Here is a 20,681-nt window from a genome sequence, read left to right on the forward strand (position 1 = left end):
ATGGATTACATTTTCATTAATAACCTATCCTCTAACTACGAATGTCTGGTGGACCGTAGTACCCGAGATATCTTACCGCGGTGTGGCACTGTCGTTGGGTCAGGTCTACTTTGGGAACTTGTACCACTTGCTTCTGCAGAACCGCCATGAAGACGCCGCTGCAAAGGTGTTCGCACTCGTGAAAGCGGCCAATGTTCTAGGGAACGGTGTCGGCCCATTCGTGGGCTATCTGTTACAGTACACGTCGTTCATGGTGCTATATTACATAATGGCTGCGGTCATGGTACCAACTTTTTTGGTTGCACTCCACGTAAAGTTGGTTACAAGGAAACAGCATGAGAATGGCGACAAATGAGAGCGTGCATTCACGATCCTTGGCATGGACAGGTATCCAACCCGGTAGGTGATCAAGCTTGGAAACAGAAAAAACTTGGAACCAGTGATAAACCTTGGAATAGTCAGTACTAAACCGTGGAATCTCTGTGCAAGTACCGCGTGAAATCGGATGCGTTCCTTCCACAATTTATACCCGTCCCAGCTGACATTATTGATATCAATTTGCCAGTAGTTCCAGAAACCACCTTTTTGTGGAGGATGACGTCATCATGGAATGCATTTGAAATGCGTTGTTGTCGTTAAAAAATAAACCTATATTCACGACAGGCCGCAATTGCAAATATCTAATGTTTTCTTTTCAATGAAAGCAAAAGAAAGGTTTTGTGATTGTTTTGTATTCCATATACTAAAATAAAACGTTTTTATTAGAAAAATCATTTTGTGTGTATATTGCTCTGATTAAGCTTGGTAGATTAGACAAACGTGCACACGGGAATCACTAAAAAATGTGTCCGCTTAGAACTGGTTACATCACGAAAATATCTCTACATCCCTCGATGTGTACGAAATCGCTCACTGTGAAGGAATTTGTTTACATTTTTCATCTCCAAACCCGGCGAAAACCTTCGGTAATAAATCTTCTTATATGTTTCTTGTCATGCTTAAGATGATGTACGGATAAGTGCCAGTCGGTACTGCATGGTGTAGTCAATCTTCTCTGTATCACCCTGTATGATCACACCGCTCCGTAGTTCAAATAGGCCCCGTGTGGTGGCGTAGTAAGCGGAGCGCTGATTGGTCCATATTAGGGGTGTGTGGTGTGCGTGTCGTCACGTGCATGCCCATATTTGGGAGGTCAGTTCTGTACACTGGAGGCGGGGTACGACTGGGTTGTTCTAAAATATACAGTGTTGAATCGGATATGCGACTGATTTCTAAACTACCGTCTAATTCCGATCTGATCATGCAAATATAAGCTCCAGACATTGATTCATAACCACTTTACGTTCCAATGGAATTATTTCATGTTTTGATGCATTTTTAGGACTGTTTCCAAGGTTTATCACTGGTTCCAAGGTTTCACTGTTTCCAAGCTTTATCACCTACCATCCAACCCTCGTAAGAAGGCATAATGCTGATGTGTTATACGAGTGAATGGATGCACGCTTCGGGTTATTCCTCAGAATTCCAAAATTGGCGGTAACAATGGGCAAGATTATCACGAGTACGACCTCAACATATGCTATTGCCTCAAGTTGTGAAATTAATCCTTCTGCTAGCAGATTTTTAAAAGGTTTTCAGCTGAGAAAATTCTTCGGACTTTATACGATATTTCAATATTAAATGGAGTATATAGGCAGCAGCTAGGTAGGCAAGAATAAAGTTATGCAAAGTCACCAATAGAGTCCTCTTCTGTCTCACAGTTGGTCGAAACTATTCACGCTTGTACCAGGAATACACTTTGTGCTGCTTCTGTGCTTATAGGCCACTTTCACCAGCCCCCTGCACCTGCATATAGCCGCGAAATGAGACGCACTCTACATTCATAGTGCAGTTTCCATATTTAAATTCCACGTACCACGACTGAGTTATTACCCTATTCTGATGACAATGCCGACTGGAACTGAGTGAGCCCTCCGTGTACGATCACCGAAACGGCACAATGACGTCATTGCGATGACAAGTTCTCGATTATCTCGATACTAACGTATCACAAGGGAGTTTTTTCCCCAAATGGCCGCGATGATGATGACGTATCCTTTACATTGTACATGACGTAATCTAAATGTACAATGTACTTTTAGTAGAAAGAATGTGCAAATGTAATACACCACAGGAATGTCTGATGAGATCCTTGTTGCTTTTGACCTTCTTAATTCGCTCCTGGCACAATTCAACCGGTGAATCATATCTGGGGAGTTTCAATAGGGAGTTTTCGCAAAGCCCTCGAAACGCCTTTTTGAACGCATATCCCATTGTTCAACATCCTGAACACGATGCAAACAGTGTGATAGGCTTTCGTATTGGCGTTTCGGAACTTTGCGAAAGCTCCCTACCGGTCCGTGAAAGCATGCAAAGGACCCTATCTTCAAAATATCAATTCATGAACAAAGCCTGGCCTGTACACGGTCTATAAACTATATTCAGTGTATATGCGACTATCCATTTGGCACATTGATGCGATATTGAGTTTTGACGATACCAGCGGTCACCAATTCATTTCGTGTCACCTTACCGCATGACATAACACCATATTATAACAAATGTGGTAGGTTTGGTATTAGGAAATGTTAGGCCGATATTGCAAACCAAATTTTATTAAAATCATTAACACGTAAACGGATAACACATGTGTTGTCAGTTCATATTTTATGCGCCTACCATGATTGGAGCAAGCTAGAGAAGAGGAACATATTTTTTCGAGGAATTTGGTGAGATCCAGGGAGAGTTTTGAACACGAAAGACAGTTTGAAATAAACTGCCTTTGTTTCAAATTTGAATAGCATTGTACCATTGCTGTAAACCGACTGATTAATTAACCGCGCTATAAGAGATTCAGCCTTGATCTTCAAATAGGATTCAGGAACTGAAATTGGAAGATATTTTCCCAACAGCCCGATTTCCGTGTGAGTTACTTCTTTTTATCACTGCACTTGCCTGCAAGTCACCGAATTTGTTTGTCTGCCATCGAGTCGTGGTAACCGTATAGAAGAGTTTCCATAGTCCTTGGTTCTAATTGATGTATTAAACTTCGAATCGAATATCTGCAATGGATAAGACCACGGGACTTGGGAGGCTGGACGCTTTTCGGAGCAGTAAGGCGCTAATCAGTTTAGCATTTGTCCTAGCAATCTTCACTGACTCTTCACTAAGATATCTGAAGATTGCTCTTACGCCAACCGTTGTTAGACAACTACAATTCGACCAATGCAATTGTTCCGAATTCAGGGATTTGAACCGGAGGAACGAAACGAGCAACACGATATACAAGCACGATGTACGTACACAAGAAAACTCGGCATTTGGTAGATCGTTGACAGGATTCTGCAGGAAAGGAAATACCTCAGATTGCTGGTCAAAAGAGGGAGTGGTCAGTCAGACCACGCCAGGTGTTGGAGCCGTAATAGGAGTATCGGAGTTCGCTGAATTCATTGCAAGTCCGGTCGTAGGGATTTGGTGTTCGAAATACGGACACCGGACGCCCTTCTTAGTCGGAGCAGTCCTCGAGGTTATCAGCAGTGTGGGGTTCCTCATTGCACCTAATGTCGTTGCCTTGTCAATCGCGAGTGCGTTTCAAGGAATTTCCTGTGTCATCATCTTCATAAGTGGTTTGGTCATGGTCACGGACGTTTTTGATCCTGATGAGGGTGGAAGGTTGATTTCAAGATCATATGGCTTCACATGCCCAACTGCGGCGATAATTTCTTTTGTAGTGGGTAGCATAGTGTATGAATATTTTGGTCTTGGTTTACCCATGGGATCAGTTGTAGTGCTAGCTTTAATCGACTTTATCGTTCGACTCTTGATCAAACCAGGTGGCCGCGTCAAGAACGAGAATACTCCCAAAGGAGAATCTTTGGGCAAGAAGGAAAATTTGTGCCAACGTCAAAATGCGTTGGAATCTACGGGGAGTGCCGTTCAAAATAACGACACGTCTGATTTCGAAGAGAAGATTTCCGACGACACACCCATCAATGATAAAAATCTCTCAATCAAATCCGCGGATCAGAAAAGTGGTGATCGAGAGGCAACTTACAAAGACTTGCTTTCCGACTTTGTTGTCAATGAACTATTGGTGGGAATCTTTCTTGCGTGTATGGCATGCAATTTGATCGTTTCCACCGCTACTAACCGGTCCATCAATATACTCGAGGCGAAGCAATGGCAAATTGGGATAGTCCTCGGTATTGGCCCTTTCACGCAGCTCCTTGTAGCGGTTCTAACCGTCCGGGTCATATCAAAACAAAACCTCTGGATGTTTATTCTTGCAACTGTTGCATGGATTATATTCGCGTTGATTGTCTACCCGCTGACTACGAATGTCTGGTGGACTATTGTACCCGAGGTATCATTCCGGGGAGTAGCGCTTTCGTTTGCCTTTGTTTACACTCCGAACGCGTACCGCTTGCTACTGGAGGCCCGCCACAAGCAGGCTGCCGCTAAGGTGTTTGCTCTCGTTAAGGCAGCCAGTGTGTTAGGAAACGCACTTGGTCCGTTTCTTGGATATCTGTCATTGTATACGTCATTTATGACGCTGTATTACTGTATGGCTGGCGTCATGTTGCCAGCTGTTTTCGTAGCATTCCATATCAGACTGGTGTTGCGGAGACAGAACGAGAAAAACGGAAAATAACTGATTTGACTGGTGTATCTTTTCCATGGGTTTCTCTTGCCAAGTTATGGTAAATAAGCATGCCAAAATGCTACAGGCCATCGAATGAGCGGAATGAGCGGATTCTGTACAAAATATGATATGATTTCATACAAAATGGAACTTGATGAATTCATTAAGTTTTCATTTGTTCGTTACGCCACACAGATTATTTGAAAATCGCTTTTTACAGTCGTTAAGCCACGACTCGCAATGAGGGCATGAAAACTGGTCTGCAGGGACTGTTTGGTTCTGTCGGTAGCCGTGTATGGCAAGCGGAGTGTCCAGTAATAAAAAAACCTAGATTTATTAAAAAAAACCTGGGTTTTTTACCTAATGAACTAAGTTTATTTGGAAAAAAAATAGTTTTTTTTAAACAACCTTGTTTATTAGCTAATAAACCGAGTTTCTTTAATAAAACCAAGTTTTTTTACTTTCTTTCCTAATAAAGTAGGTTTTTAACAGAAACTAAAATTTTATGCTAAAAAACCTGGTTTATTACCTAAAAAACTTGGTTTTTTTACCACATAATCGTATAAAATATAAGTTTCTGTACAGAAATGTCCATTTTTTCAATAAAACAAGGTTTATTACCAAAACAACCTAGTTTATTTAAAAAAACTAAGTTTTTTACTGATAAACCTAGTTTTTTTAAATAAACCTGGTGATTAGAAAACTTACATTTTTAAACCTCGATCCTACCTACATTGAGTTATCTGGGATGAGGTTAGGGTCTCACTAACTAGTTTACAGAGTGCAGTGCAGTGCAGCATTAGTACCACGTGGTGCCGAGGTTGCCCATCCTCGTCCCGATAACATCGCGGATTTGTGTACATGGGGCGAGGTAAAAAATACAAGTTTCTCGATAGAAAGTAGGTTTTTGCACGCCGTTTGTCCAGTTATTCAAAACAACCTACATTTTTACAATAAAACCAGGTTTTATTGCAAAAAACTAAGTTGTTTTGTATAAAACCAAGTTTTTTACGTAAAAAGGTAGGTTTATTAGCCATTTGTCCAGTTATTGTTAATAAACCAAGATTCTTTGCTATTAAAACTAACTTTATTACCACTGGATGAAAAACTTATATTTTAGGGAATATAACCAAGTTTATTTGTTAAACTTGACATTTGTGGATAGAAACAAGGTTTATTAGGTAAAAAACTTGGTTTTATTAAAGAAACTCGGTTTATTAGCTAATAAACAAGATTGTTTTAAAAAAACCTATACTTTTTCCAAATAAAACCAGGTATTTTGAATAAATCTAGGTTTTTTTAATTACTGGACACTCCGCTTGCCATAGCCGTGCGCAGCGGAGAATTACCGTACTTCCTTTCGTCTTCAGAGTTCAGGCATGGCGACGATCATCGCGACAAATACTGGCTTTTCCAGGTGATTGAAGCCCAGAATCCGCTCATTCCGCTTATTCCGCTTATTCCGCTCATTCCGCTAATTCTACATGGCCAGTGCTACCGTTTACCATGCTACGGACAGGGCCAATCCCGATCAACTGGTGAGCTGGGCGCGGTAAGAGCGAGAAGCCGCCCATTCGAGTATATTTAACCCTGGCACACTTGATCAAGTTCGTGATACACTAACTGCTGGTGGAAAGGCGAAAGATGGGCTCTGGCTTTTTGAGATCATGTAGGGAGCATCTTTGTTGTAAGTGCTTATTCTTTTGTTGTCTCCTTGTTGTGAATAAGGAAGGTAACATCATTCAGAGTGTCAAGTTAGATGGTGGGCACCGATATCATTCTGTGCAGTCACCCGAATGCTTTTGTTACCGCTCGGGACAGGATCCAGATGTTTCAATGGATTACAGTTGAATCCCTCTAAGGACACCCTCGGAACTTACACGTCTGCCTCATATTAATAGAAAGGTGTCGAGACTAGAGAGGTCAAATTGAATGGAAATAACCAATTTGGTACCAAAACTAGTGTCCTCATTTGAGAGGTTGTCCTTTATAGAGAGATGTCCGCTATATAAGGGAGTATTCACTGTAAATTATCCTTAGACAGATCAGAGGGATCTCATCATCCTTCCACGACGTAGAGAATAAAACTAGCTCCAGACAGCGATCAACTCGTTTGCAGGCCATAGATGCATTACTGGTCATCGCTGTATGGAGCTCTGTGGTCCCGTCATGACGTCATGAAGCTACTCCGCACACCCTGATAATACGACGTCACCGATATTCAGGTTAGCTGTGTTATCGGGGTGACGCAAAGTGAATTGAATTGAATTGAAATTTACAAAATCCAAAATGAATTTGCTCTGATGTGCTGCTTCAAAATATCGTCTGAATGTACAGATGGGTTTCTAACCACGCCTGAAAATGGCAACAGTCTTAGCCCTTTGAATATCATTACTGAGTTCGTTCAAAAGTCTGGCCGCCTGCACAATGAAGCTCCTCCCTCCGTACTTCTCCATGCGATACATAGGGATCCTCAGGAAACAGTTGTCTTCAGACCTCAGGGATCGCCCGGGGTCGAACGATGGGAGGAGCTCAGATATGTAAGCAGGGGCAAGTCCGTTCCTTGCTTTGTATTTAAGTATCATTATCTTGAACTCACGGATCGGTAACCAGAGGAGACTTTTCAGCACGGGGTTAATGTTTGATTTTGCGTATCCCTGTGATCACACGGCTTGCATGATTCTACATTAATCCAGTCTGGACATGACAGTTGATTGCACTAGCAGTTTTGTAGCTTCTTTCGTAAGTCAAGGCCTGGATATTGAGTGAGTGCCACCCAGGGACGGTGCAAACCGTATTTGCGCGCTAGGACTTCTTAACTGGCCGTTTGCCTGCTAGGCACAACAACAAGCTCTTTATTTCTACTATTTCAAAGTAAAGGGTCATTGCAAAATCGATCACAGCGCCATCGCATGACTGATCACAGTCGTCGGCGAAAACAAGCAATTATACTGAAATTTACTGACTGGCCTGAAGTTGGTAACATATTTCTACCTGGCATACCTGGTATTCCTAATCCAAATTATCAATTAATTCTACGTTTTAATTGCATGGGCTGAGTGAATTGTTCAATACATGTAGCAAGTATTGAATGGGGGTACTAATAGCAGTCACACGGAATGTACTGTAAGGTGGGTCCCTCTAGGGCCGCGTATAGATATCAGATATATTACGGGGGCCAAAGTGCGTCGGATTCCTCTATTTTTCCAGTTCAAAATGGGAATGACTCCTCGAATCAAGGCCTTGGCGATTCTTTAAGTATGCCAATCGAAGCTGATGATCTAAAATGTAGGAATCAAGCCAGTTACAAAGACTTGCTATCCGACGTCGTCGTTATCGAGTTACTGGTAGCTATCTTGCTCGCCAGTCTCTGTTGCAGTTTGATTGTTTCAACCGCTCCGAATCGCTCAATCAACGTGCTCGAGGCGGAGCAATGGCAAGTTGGTGTCATCCTCGGAATAGCCCCGTGCGCCCAATTCTTGGTGGCCGTTATGACGGTGAGAATTCTATCCAAGGAAAACCTATGGATATTCATTCTTGGGACGCTTCTATGGATTACATTTTCATTAATAACCTATCCTCTAACTACGAATGTCTGGTGGACCGTAGTACCCGAGATATCTTACCGCGGTGTGGCACTGTCGTTGGGTCAGGTCTACTTTGGGAACTTGTACCACTTGCTTCTGCAGAACCGCCATGAAGACGCCGCTGCAAAGGTGTTCGCACTCGTGAAAGCGGCCAATGTTCTAGGGAACGGTGTCGGCCCATTCGTGGGCTATCTGTTACAGTACACGTCGTTCATGGTGCTATATTACATAATGGCTGCGGTCATGGTACCAACTTTTTTGGTTGCACTCCACGTAAAGTTGGTTACAAGGAAACAGCATGAGAATGGCGACAAATGAGAGCGTGCATTCACGATCCTTGGCATGGAGAGGTATCCAACCCGGTAGGTGATCAAGCTTGGAAACAGAAAAACCTTGGAACCAGTGATAAACCTTGGAATAGTCAGTACTAAACCGTGGAATCTCTGTGCAAGTACCGCGTGAAATCGGGTGCGTTCCTTCCACAATTTATACCCTTCCAATTGCCAATCACGTCCCAGCTGACATTATTGATAGCAATTTGCCAGTAGTTCCAGAAACCACCTTTTTGTGGAGGATGACGTCATCATGGAATGCATTTGAAATGCGTTGTTGTCGTTAAAAAATAAACTTATATTCATGACGGGCCACAATTGCAAATATCTAATGTTTTCTTTTCAATGAAAGCAAAAGAAAGGTTTTGTGATTGTTTTGTATTCCATATACTAAAATAAAATGTTTTTATTAGAAGAATCATTTTGTGTGTATAATGCTCTGATTAAGCTTGGTTGATTAGACAAACATGCACACGGGACTCACTAAAAAATGTGTCCGCTTAGAACTGGTGACATCACGAAAATATATCTCTACATCCCTCGATGTGTACATGAAAATGTACGAAATCGCTCACTGTGAAGGAATTTGTTCACATTTTTCATCGCCAAACCCGGCTAAAACCTTCGGTAATAAATCTTCTTATATGTTTCTTGTCATGCTTAAGATGATGTACGAATAAGTGCCAGTCGGTACTGCATGGTGTAGTCAATCTTCTCTGTATCACCCTGTATGATCACACTGCTCCGTAGTTCAAATAGGCCCCGTGTGGTGGCGTAGTAAGCGGAGCGCTGATTGGTCCATATTAGGGGTGTGTGGTGTGCGTGTCGTCACGTGCATGCCCATATTTGGGAGATCAGTTCTGTACACTGGAGGCGGGGTACGACTGGGTTGTTCTAAAATATACAGTGTTGAATCGGATATGCGACTGATTTCTAAACTACCGTCTAATTCCGATCTGATCATGCAAATATAAGCTCCAAATATTGATTCATAACCACCTTACGTTCCAATGGAATTATTTCATGTTTTTATGCATTTTTAGGACTGTTTCCAAGGTTTATCACTGGTTCCAAGGTTTCACTGTTTCCAAGCTTTATCACCTACCATCCAACCCTCGTAAGAAGGCATAATGCTGATGTGTTATACGAGTGAATGGATGCACGCTTCGGGTTATTCCTCAGAATTCCAAAATTGGCGGTAACAATGGGCAAGATTATCACGAGTACGACCTCAACATATGCTATTGCCTCAAGTTGTGAAATTAATCCTTCTGCTGGCAGATTTTTAAAAGGTTTTCAGCTGAGAAAATTCTTCGGACTTTATACGATATTTCAATGTTAAATGGAGTCTATAGGCAGCAGCTAGGTAGGCAAGAATAAAGTTATGCAAAGTCACCAATAGAGTCCTCTTCTGTCTCACAGTTGGTCGAAACTATTCACGCTTGTACCAGGAATACACTTTGTGCTGCTTCTGTGCTTATAGGCCACTTTCACCAGCCCCCTGCACCTGCATATAGCCGCGAAATGAGACGCACTCTACATTCATAGTGCAGTTTCCATATTTAAATTCCACGTACCACGACTGAGTTATTACCCTATTCTGATGACAATGCCGACTGGAACTGAGTGAGCCCTCCGTGTACGATCACCGAAACGGCACAATGACGTCATTGCGATGACAAGTTCTCGATTATCTCGATACTAACGTATCACAAGGGAGTTTTTTCCCCAAATGGCCGCGATGATGATGACGTATCCTTTACATTGTACATGACGTAATCTAAATGTACAATGTACTTTTAGTAGAAAGAATGTGCAAATGTAATACACCACAGGAATGTCTGATGAGATCCTTGTTGCTTTTGACCTTCTTAATTCGCTCCTGGCACAATTCAACCGGTGAATCATATCTGGGGAGTTTCAATAGGGAGTTTTCGCAAAGCCCTCGAAACGCCTTTTTGAACGCATATCCCATTGTTCAACATCCTGAACACGATGCAAACAGTGTGATAGGCTTTCGTATTGGCGTTTCGGAACTTTGCGAAAGCTCCCTACCGGTCCGTGAAAGCATGCAAAGGACCCTATCTTCAAAATATCAATTCATGAACAAAGCCTGGCCTGTACACGGTCTATAAACTATATTCAGTGTATATGCGACTATCCATTTGGCACATTGATGCGATATTGAGTTTTGACGATACCAGCGGTCACCAATTCATTTCGTGTCACCTTACCGCATGACATAACACCATATTATAACAAATGTGGTAGGTTTGGTATTAGGAAATGTTAGGCCGATATTGCAAACCAAATTTTATTAAAATCATTAACACGTAAACGGATAACACATGTGTTGTCAGTTCATATTTTATGCGCCTACCATGATTGGAGCAAGCTAGAGAAGAGGAACATATTTTTTCGAGGAATTTGGTGAGATCCAGGGAGAGTTTTGAACACGAAAGACAGTTTGAAATAAACTGCCTTTGTTTCAAATTTGAATAGCATTGTACCATTGCTGTAAACCGACTGATTAATTAACCGCGCTATAAGAGATTCAGCCTTGATCTTCAAATAGGATTCAGGAACTGAAATTGGAAGATATTTTCCCAACAGCCCGATTTCCGTGTGAGTTACTTCTTTTTATCACTGCACTTGCCTGCAAGTCACCGAATTTGTTTGTCTGCCATCGAGTCGTGGTAACCGTATAGAAGAGTTTCCATAGTCCTTGGTTCTAATTGATGTATTAAACTTCGAATCGAATATCTGCAATGGATAAGACCACGGGACTTGGGAGGCTGGACGCTTTTCGGAGCAGTAAGGCGCTAATCAGTTTAGCATTTGTCCTAGCAATCTTCACTGACTCTTCACTAAGATATCTGAAGATTGCTCTTACGCCAACCGTTGTTAGACAACTACAATTCGACCAATGCAATTGTTCCGAATTCAGTGATTTGAACCGGAGGAACGAAACGAGCAACACGATATACAAGCACGATGTACGTACACAAGAAAACTCGGCATTTGGTAGATCGTTGACAGGATTCTGCAGGAAAGGAAATACCTCAGATTGCTGGTCAAAAGAGGGAGTGGTCAGTCAGACCACGCCAGGTGTTGGAGCCGTAATAGGAGTATCGGAGTTCGCTGAATTCATTGCAAGTCCGGTCGTAGGGATTTGGTGTTCGAAATACGGACACCGGACGCCCTTCTTAGTCGGAGCAGTCCTCGAGGTTATCAGCAGTGTGGGGTTCCTCATTGCACCTAATGTCGTTGCCTTGTCAATCGCGAGTGCGTTTCAAGGAATTTCCTGTGTCATCATCTTCATAAGTGGTTTGGTCATGGTCACGGACGTTTTTGATCCTGATGAGGGTGGAAGGTTGATTTCAAGATCATATGGCTTCACATGCCCAACTGCGGCGATAATTTCTTTTGTAGTGGGTAGCATAGTGTATGAATATTTTGGTCTTGGTTTACCCATGGGATCAGTTGTAGTGCTAGCTTTAATCGACTTTATCGTTCGACTCTTGATCAAACCAGGTGGCCGCGTCAAGAACGAGAATACTCCCAAAGGAGAATCTTTGGGCAAGAAGGAAAATTTGTGCCAACGTCAAAATGCGTTGGAATCTACGGGGAGTGCCGTTCAAAATAACGACACGTCTGATTTCGAAGAGAAGATTTCCGACGACACACCCATCAATGATAAAAATCTCTCAATCAAATCCGCGGATCAGAAAAGTGGTGATCGAGAGGCAACTTACAAAGACTTGCTTTCCGACTTTGTTGTCAATGAACTATTGGTGGGAATCTTTCTTGCGTGTATGGCATGCAATTTGATCGTTTCCACCGCTACTAACCGGTCCATCAATATACTCGAGGCGAAGCAATGGCAAATTGGGATAGTCCTCGGTATTGGCCCTTTCACGCAGCTCCTTGTAGCGGTTCTAACCGTCCGGGTCATATCAAAACAAAACCTCTGGATGTTTATTCTTGCAACTGTTGCATGGATTATATTCGCGTTGATTGTCTACCCGCTGACTACGAATGTCTGGTGGACTATTGTACCCGAGGTATCATTCCGGGGAGTAGCGCTTTCGTTTGCCTTTGTTTACACTCCGAACGCGTACCGCTTGCTACTGGAGGCCCGCCACAAGCAGGCTGCCGCTAAGGTGTTTGCTCTCGTTAAGGCAGCCAGTGTGTTAGGAAACGCACTTGGTCCGTTTCTTGGATATCTGTCATTGTATACGTCATTTATGACGCTGTATTACTGTATGGCTGGCGTCATGTTGCCAGCTGTTTTCGTAGCATTCCATATCAGACTGGTGTTGCGGAGACAGAACGAGAAAAACGGAAAATAACTGATTTGACTGGTGTATCTTTTCCATGGGTTTCTCTTGCCAAGTTATGGTAAATAAGCATGCCAAAATGCTACAGGCCATCGAATGAGCGGAATGAGCGGATTCTGTACAAAATATGATATGATTTCATACAAAATGGAACTTGATGAATTCATTAAGTTTTCATTTGTTCGTTACGCCACACAGATTATTTGAAAATCGCTTTTTACAGTCGTTAAGCCACGACTCGCAATGAGGGCATGAAAACTGGTCTGCAGGGACTGTTTGGTTCTGTCGGTAGCCGTGTATGGCAAGCGGAGTGTCCAGTAATAAAAAAACCTAGATTTATTAAAAAAAACCTGGGTTTTTTACCTAATGAACTAAGTTTATTTGGAAAAAAAATAGTTTTTTTTAAACAACCTTGTTTATTAGCTAATAAACCGAGTTTCTTTAATAAAACCAAGTTTTTTTACTTTCTTTCCTAATAAAGTAGGTTTTTAACAGAAACTAAAATTTTATGCTAAAAAACCTGGTTTATTACCTAAAAAACTTGGTTTTTTACCACATAATCGTATAAAATATAAGTTTCTGTACAGAAATGTCCATTTTTTCAATAAAACAAGGTTTATTACCAAAACAACCTAGTTTATTTAAAAAAACTAAGTTTTTTACTGATAAACCTAGTTTTTTTAAATAAACCTGGTTTATTAGAAAACTTACATTTTTAAACCTCGATCCTACCTACATTGAGTTATCTGGGATGAGGTTAGGGTCTCACTAACTAGTTTACAGAGTGCAGTGCAGTGCAGCATTAGTACCACGTGGTGCCGAGGTTGCCCATCCTCGTCCCGATAACATCGCGGATTTGTGTACATGGGGCGAGGTAAAAAATACAAGTTTCTCGATAGAAAGTAGGTTTTTGCACGCCGTTTGTCCAGTTATTCAAAACAACCTACATTTTTACAATAAAACCAGGTTTTATTGCAAAAAACTAAGTTGTTTTGTATAAAACCAAGTTTTTTACGTAAAAAGGTAGGTTTATTAGCCATTTGTCCAGTTATTGTTAATAAACCAAGATTCTTTGCTATTAAAACTAACTTTATAACCACTGGATGAAAAACTTATATTTTAGGGAATATAACCAAGTTTATTTGTTAAACTTGACATTTGTGGATAGAAACAAGGTTTATTAGGTAAAAAACTTGGTTTTATTAAAGAAACTCGGTTTATTAGCTAATAAACAAGATTGTTTTAAAAAAACCTATACTTTTTCCAAATAAAACCAGGTATTTTGAATAAATCTAGGTTTTTTTAATTACTGGACACTCCGCTTGCCATAGCCGTGCGCAGCGGAGAATTACCGTACTTCCTTTCGTCTTCAGAGTTCAGGCATGGCGACGATCATCGCGACAAATACTGGCTTTTCCAGGTGATTGAAGCCCAGAATCCGCTCATTCCGCTTATTCCGCTTATTCCGCTCATTCCGCTAATTCTACATGGCCAGTGCTACCGTTTACCATGCTACGGACAGGGCCAATCCCGATCAACTGGTGAGCTGGGCGCGGTAAGAGCGAGAAGCCGCCCATTCGAGTATATTTAACCCTGGCACACTTGATCAAGTTCGTGATACACTAACTGCTGGTGGAAAGGCGAAAGATGGGCTCTGGCTTTTTGAGATCATGTAGGGAGCATCTTTGTTGTAAGTGCTTATTCTTTTGTTGTCTCCTTGTTGTGAATAAGGAAGGTAACATCATTCAGAGTGTCAAGTTAGATGGTGGGCACCGATATCATTCTGTGCAGTCACCCGAATGCTTTTGTTACCGCTCGGGACAGGATCCAGATGTTTCAATGGATTACAGTTGAATCCCTCTAAGGACACCCTCGGAACTTACACGTCTGCCTCATATTAATAGAAAGGTGTCGAGACTAGAGAGGTCAAATTGAATGGAAATAACCAATTTGGTACCAAAACTAGTGTCCTCATTTGAGAGGTTGTCCTTTATAGAGAGATGTCCGCTATATAAGGGAGTATTCACTGTAAATTATCCTTAGACAGATCAGAGGGATCTCATCATCCTTCCACGACGTAGAGAATAAAACTAGCTCCAGACAGCGATCAACTCGTTTGCAGGCCATAGATGCATTACTGGTCATCGCTGTATGGAGCTCTGTGGTCCCGTCATGACGTCATGAAGCTACTCCGCACACCCTGATAATACGACGTCACCGATATTCAGGTTAGCTGTGTTATCGGGGTGACGCAAAGTGAATTGAATTGAATTGAAATTTACAAAATCCAAAATGAATTTGCTCTGATGTGCTGCTTCAAAATATCGTCTGAATGTACAGATGGGTTTCTAACCACGCCTGAAAATGGCAACAGTCTTAGCCCTTTGAATATCATTACTGAGTTCGTTCAAAAGTCTGGCCGCCTGCACAATGAAGCTCCTCCCTCCGTACTTCTCCATGCGATACATAGGGATCCTCAGGAAACAGTTGTCTTCAGACCTCAGGGATCGCCCGGGGTCGAACGATGGGAGGAGCTCAGATATGTAAGCAGGGGCAAGTCCGTTCCTTGCTTTGTATTTAAGTATCATTATCTTGAACTCACGGATCGGTAACCAGAGGAGACTTTTCAGCACGGGGTTAATGTTTGATTTTGCGTATCCCTGTGATCACACGGCTTGCATGATTCTACATTAATCCAGTCTGGACATGACAGTTGATTGCACTAGCAGTTTTGTAGCTTCTTTCGTAAGTCAAGGCCTGGATATTGAGTGAGTGCCACCCAGGGACGGTGCAAACCGTATTTGCGCGCTAGGACTTCTTAACTGGCCGTTTGCCTGCTAGGCACAACAACAAGCTCTTTATTTCTACTATTTCAAAGTAAAGGGTCATTGCAAAATCGATCACAGCGCCATCGCATGACTGATCACAGTCGTCGGCGAAAACAAGCAATTATACTGAAATTTACTGACTGGCCTGAAGTTGGTAACATATTTCTACCTGGCATACCTGGTATTCCTAATCCAAATTATCAATTAATTCTACGTTTTAATTGCATGGGCTGAGTGAATTGTTCAATACATGTAGCAAGTATTGAATGGGGGTACTAATAGCAGTCACACGGAATGTACTGTAAGGTGGGTCCCTCTAGGGCCGCGTATAGATATCAGATATATTACGGGGGCCAAAGTGCGTCGGATTCCTCTATTTTTCCAGTTCAAAATGGGAATGACTCCTCGAATCAAGGCCTTGGCGATTCTTTAAGTATGCCGATTATCTCGATACTAACGTATCACAAGGGAGTTTTTTCCCCAAATGGCCGCGATGATGATGACGTATCCTTTACATTGTACATGACGTAATCTAAATGTACAATGTACTTTTAGTAGAAAGAATGTGCAAATGTAATACACCACAGGAATGTCTAATGAGATCCTTGTTGCTTTTGACCTTCTTAATTCGCTCCTGGCACAATTCAACCGGTGAATCATATCTGGGGAGTTTCAATAGGGAGTTTTCGCAAAGCCCTCGAAACGCCTTTTTGAACGCCTATCCCATTGTTCAACATCCTGAACACGGTGCCAACAGTGTGATAGGCGTTCGTATTGGCGTTTCGGACCTTTGCGAAAAGTCCCTACCGGTCTGTGAAAGCATGCATATCAATTCATGAACAAAGCCTGGCCTGTACACGGTCTATAACCTAATATATTCAGTGTATATGCGACTATCCATTTGGCACATTGATGCGAGTCTTGAGTCTTGACGATACCAGCGGTCACCATCTCATTTCGTGTCACCTTGCTGTATGACACAACATCATATGATAACAAATTTTGTAGGTTTGGTATTTGGAAATGTTAGGCCTATAGTGCAAACCAAATTTTATCAAAATCATTAACACGTAAACGGATGCACATGTGTTGTCAGTTCATATATTATTTGCCTACCATGATTGGAGCAAGCTAGAGAAGAGAAACATATTTTTTCGAGGAATTTGGTGAGATCCAGGGAGAGTTTTGAACACGAAAGACAGTTTGGAATAAACTGCCTTTGTTTCAAATTTGAATAGCATTGTACCACTGCTGTTAACCACCTGATTAATTAACCGCGCTATAAGAGATTCAGCCTTGATCTTCAAATAGGATTCAGGAACTGAAATTGGAAGATATTTTCCCAACAGCCCGATTTCCGTGTGAGTTACTTCTTTTTATCACTGCACTAGCCTGCAAGTCACCGAATTTGTTTGTTTGCCATCGAGTCGTGGTAACCGTATAGAAGAGTTTCCGTAGTTCTTGGTTCTAATTGATGTATTAAACTTCGAATCGAATATCTGCAATGGATAAGACCACGGGACTTGGGAGGCTGGACGCTTTTCGGAGCAGTAAGGCGCTAATCAGTTTAGCATTTGTCCTAGCAATCTTCACTGACTCTTCACTAATATATCTGAAGACTGCTCTTACGCCAGCCGTTGTTAGACAACTACAATTCGACCAATGCAATTGTTCCGAATTCAGTGATTTGAACCGGAGGAACGAAACGAGCAACACGATATACAAGCACGATGTACGTACACAAGAAAACTCGGCATTTGGTAGATCGTTGACAGGATTCTGCAGGAAAGGAAATACCTCAGATTGCTGGTCAAAAGAGGGAGTGGTCAGTCAGACCACGCCAGGTGTTGGAGCCGTAATAGGAGTATCGGAGTTCGCTGAATTCATTGCAAGTCCGGTCGTAGGGATTTGGTGTTCGAAATACGGACACCGGACGCCCTTCTTAGTCGGAGCAGTCCTCGAGGTTATCAGCAGTGCGGGGTTTCTCATCGCACCTAATGTCGTTGCCTTGTCAATCGCGAGTGCGTTTCAAGGAATTTCCTGTGTCATCATCTTCATAAGTGGTTTGGTCATGGTCACGGACGTTTTTGATCCTGATGAGGGTGGAAGGTTGATTTCAAGATCATATGGCTTCACATGCCCAACTGCGGCGATAATTTCTTTTGTAGTGGGTAGCATAGGGTATGAATATTTTGGTCTTGGTTTACCCATGGGATCAGTTGTAGTGCTAGCTTTAATCGACTTTATCGTTCGACTCTTGATCAAACCAGGTGGCCGCGTCAAGAACGAGAATACTCCCAAAGGAGAATCTTTGGGCCAGAAGGAAAATTTGTGCCAACGTCAAAATGCGTTGGAATCTACGGGGAGTGCCGTTCAAAATAACGACACGTCTGATTTCGAAGAGAAAACTTCCGATGACACACCCATCAATGATAAAAATCTCTCAATCAAATCCGCGGATCAGAAAAGCGGCGATCGAGAGGCAACTTACAAAGACTTGCTTTCCGACTTTGTTGTCAATGAACTATTGGTGGGAATCTTTCTTGCGAGTATGGCATGCAATTTGATCGTTTCCACGGCTACTAACCGGTCCATCAATATACTCGAGGCGAAGCAATGGCAAATTGGGATAGTCCTCGGTATTGGCCCTTTCACGCAGCTCCTTGTAGCGGTTCTAACCGTCCGGGTCATATCAAAACAAAACCTCTGGATGTTTATTCTTGCAACTGTTGCATGGATTATATTCGCGTTGATTGTCTACCCGCTGACTACGAATGTCTGGTGGACTATTGTACCCGAGGTATCATTCCGGGGAGTAGCGCTTTCGTTTGCCTTTGTTTACACTCCGAACGCGTACCGCTTGCTACTGGAGGCCCGCCACAAGCAGGCTGCCGCTAAGGTGTTTGCTCTCGTTAAGGCAGCCAGTGTGTTAGGAAACGCACTTGGTCCGTTTCTTGGATATCTGTCATTGTATACGTCATTTATGACGCTGTATTACTGTATGGCTGGCGTCATGTTGCCAGCTGTTTTCGTAGCATTCCATACCAGACTGGTGTTGCGGAGACAGAACGAGAAAAACGGAAAATAACTGATTTGACTGGTGTATCTTTCCATGGGTTTCTCTTGCCAAGTTATGGTAAATAAGCATGCCAAAATGCTACCGGCCATGTAGAATGAGCGGAATGAGCGGATTCTGTACAAAATATGATATAATTTCATACAAAATGGAACTTGATGAATTCATTAAGTTTTCATTTGTTCGTTACGCCACACAGATTATTTGAAAATCGCTTTTTACAGTCGTTAAGCCACGACTCGCAATGCGGGCATGAAAACTGGTCTGTAGGGACTGTTTAGTTCTGTCGGTAGCCGTGTATGGCAAGCAGAGTGTCCAGTAATTAGAAAAACCTAGATTTATTAAAAAAAACTGTTTTTTTTACCTAATAAACTAAGTTTATTTGGAAAAAAAATAGGTTTTCTTAAAACAACCTTGTTTATTAGCTAATAAACCGAGTTTCTTTAATAAAACCAAGTTTTTTTACTTTCTTTCTTAATAAAGTAGGTTTTTTAACAGAAACTAAAATTTCATGCTAAAAAACCTGGTTTATTACCTAAAAAACTTGGTTTTTTACCACATAATCGTATAAAATATAAGTTTCTGTACAGAAATGTCCATTTTTTCAATAAAACAAGGTTTATTACCAAAACAACCTAGTTTATTTTTAAAAAACTAAGTTTATTACTGATAAACCTAGTTTTTTTAAATAAACCTGGTTTATTGGAAAATTTACCTTTTTAAACCTCGATCCTACCTACATTGAGTTATCTGGGATGAGGTTAGGGTCTCACTAACTAGTTTTCAGAGTGCAGTGCAGTGCAGCATTAGTACCACGTGGTGACGAGGTTGCCCATCCTCGTCCCGATAACATCGCGGATTTGTGTACATGGGGCGAGGTAAAAAATACAAGTTTCTCGATAGAAAGTAGGTTTTTGCCCGCCGTTTGTCCAGTTATTCAAAACAACCTACATTTTTACAATTAAACCAGGTTTTATTGCAAAAAACAAAGCTGTTTTGTATAAAACCAAGTTTTTTACGTAAAAAGGTAGGTTTATTAGCCATCTGTCCAGTTATTGTAATAAACCAAGATTCTTTGCTCTAAAACTAAGTTTATTACCACTGGATGAAAAACTTATATTTTAGGGAATAAAACAAAGTTTATTTGTTAAACTTGACATTTGTGAGTAGAAACAAGGTTTATTAGGTAAAAAACTTGGTTTTAATAAAGAAACTCGGTTTATTAGCTAATAAACAAGGTTGTTTTAAAAAAACCTATACTTTTTCCAAATAAAACCAGGTTTTTTGAATAAATCTAGGTTTTTTTAATTACTGGACACTCCGCTTGCCATAGCCGTGCGCAGCGAAGAATTACCGTACTTCCTTTCGTCTTCAGAGTTCAGGCATGACGACGATCATCGCGACAAATACTGGCTTTTCCAGGTGATTAAAGCCCAGAATCCACTCATTCCGCTTATTCCGCTTACTCCGCTCATTCCGCTAATTCTACATGGCCAGTGCTACCGTTTACCATGCTACGGACAGGGCCAATCCCGATCAACTGGTGAGCTGGGCGCAGTAAGAGCGAGAAGCCGCCCATTCGAGTATATTTAACCATGGCACTTGATCAAGTTCGTGATACACTAACTGCTGGTGGAAAGGCGAAAGATGGGCTCTGGCTTTTTGAGATCATGTAGGGAGCATCTTTGTTGTAAGTGCTTATTCTTTTGTTGTCTCCTTGTTGTGAATAAGGAAGGTAACATCATTCAGAGTGTCAAGTTAGATGGTGGGCACCGATATCATTCTGTGCAGTCACCCGAATGCTTTTGTTACCGCTCGGGACAGGATCCAGATGTTT

The sequence above is a fragment of the Lineus longissimus genome, chromosome 10 (genome assembly GCF_910592395.1).
Source record: "Lineus longissimus chromosome 10, tnLinLong1.2, whole genome shotgun sequence".
Classification (NCBI taxonomy): domain Eukaryota; kingdom Metazoa; phylum Nemertea; class Pilidiophora; order Heteronemertea; family Lineidae; genus Lineus; species Lineus longissimus.